The sequence below is a fragment of the Nicotiana attenuata genome, unplaced genomic scaffold, assembly GCF_001879085.1.
Source record: "Nicotiana attenuata strain UT unplaced genomic scaffold, NIATTr2, whole genome shotgun sequence".
NCBI classification, from domain to species: Eukaryota; Viridiplantae; Streptophyta; class Magnoliopsida; order Solanales; family Solanaceae; genus Nicotiana; species Nicotiana attenuata.
The window spans coordinates 1-2261 of record NW_017689975.1 but is presented as its reverse complement, the minus strand read 5'-3'; positions in this window follow the sequence as shown (position 1 = coordinate 2261).

The window sequence follows — 2261 nt, the reverse complement described above, 5'->3', positions numbered from 1 at the left end:
AGATAGAACTAGTTTACAATCAACTAAAGATGCACAAGAAAGAAGATCACAAGCATATTTAGCTTGAGATAAATGGAGACATTTAGAGGTTATTGTAATATGAACACCTAAAGAGTAATGAAGAGGGCCAAGATTGTTCATAGAAAATTAAGATATAGCTCTGATACCATGATATGAAACCAGAGCACACCCTTTATGGTTTCATCTTTATATAGTGATACAAAGTACAAGTAGTATTCCTACATATATCTACTTAATCTTGTTGGAAGAGTCCAACTCAAATACAATAACTAATAATAGCTTGTTGGAATAGTCCAACTCAAATACAATAACAAACAGTAGCAGTACATTTACATTTAGTTACTTCATATCGAGTTATGGGATGAATTCATAACCTTTCTTGATACACTGAGTTAAAGAGCACCCAACTATCACCCAATGCGCCCTCATGAATCTTGAAATGGTAGAATAAAAACTCTCGTCAAATACAAACGTTTTAAATTACTCTATTGAAGATTCATTCAAAGTTCGCTCTTTCATCGACCAACCATATGACTTCAATTTTGACGTTACAAGGTTTATAGTCAAAACACTGTGGCACTAGATTTGGCGCTTTAGGCCTTAAGGGACTATACATTTTTACACATCAAACTTTTGGTAAACTGATCTTAACTCTGTTTAAAATGCCCAAATAATAATTCGTTTGAACCAATGGAAACTAAACTTCGGCGAATACATGTCACGACCCAAACCGATGGGCCGCGACGGGCACCCAGTACCTTACTCAACCGAGTACCAACATAACGTATCTTTCTTATTACATCATCATATACACGTGACATACGGGCCTAATAGGCCAACATAATCATTTATAAACTCAAAATGTAGGCCGACAAGGCCGTACAATCTTTCACGTACACGACATATGTCTACAAGCCTCTAGGAGTAAATAAATGTCGTAAAGGTCGGGGCAGAGTCCCGCCATACCAAATACATGTCTAAATCATACTAACCAAACAAGCAACTCCGAAGCAAATGGAGCGCACCAACATCTTCCGCTGAGCTGATAGCCTACTTAGAGGGCTCTCGACCTGTCTATCGGGACCTGCGTGCATGAAACGCAGCGTCCCCAGGCAAAGGGACGTCAGTACGAAAAATGTACCGAGTATGTAAGGCAATATATTGAAAGCTGAAACTGAATTGATAATATAATAACTGCAAGTAACTGGAAGTCAAAGATAATCTGAAGGTATGCTTACCTGCTGATACTGACTCAACTCTCTCAATATAGTAAGTAAAATAGCTGTCCGGCCCTATAAGGCTCGATATATATATATATATATATATATATATATATATATATATAACTACTCTGCCGTAGTAGGCTCGCCCATAGGCGCTCGGCCACAGTAGGCTTGGTATATAACTTACCATCTGATCAGAGGTTGCCCAATAGGGGCCTGCCCATCGATTATAGCTCGATGGTAATGAAAATACTATAATACTGTATATATAGACTCTCTGCTCTCTTGACTGGAGTAAGACAATACTCAATTGAATATGAAGTCCCGATAAGGAGAATATTGTAACTTGCGGGACTAGTGAAATATACATAAATTCCGGGATATGAATTTTTCTTTATGGCTCATTAACAAAATCGTGTAATGACAAGATCATACAAAATGAAAGAAGAGCTTAGCCTTAACATACCTGGAGTAGGGAAAAATTCATATGATATTCTTGGAAAAAAATTACACCGTACTCCCTTAGAATCGCAAATTTCACGCTTTATCGCATTATGAAGTTTCAAACGAGCTATTGATCTCCATTCATTAGCAAACTTAGCGTCCAACTTGCTGGTCGAGATGCGAGAGCAACTCATATCTACAACAACTCCAGTAGCTATAAGTATACCACCAGGTTCAGTGCTCAATATCACATAATCCCCATTCCTAAGTGAGGATTCAAACTTTTTCATAGGAAAATTAGAACTATTGAGAGAATCTCCATCCTGTTGATGAGTGGCCAAGGAAGTCCAATCTCGATGTACAAAGTGATAAGTAAATTGATTTCCTTTGCAAAAGTTTGTTGGTGTGGTTCGTTCTCAACTTCTTTAGCCTCCAAGTTATGCCATAATATGGCTGGTTTATTTTTCCAAGTTATGTTACTATTAAAGAACCAAATTCCAAGGATATTCTGTTAGAGAAGCTTTGAAGAAGAGAAATTATTCTTATAATTGCTCAGCTGAGCTGAAACAGATG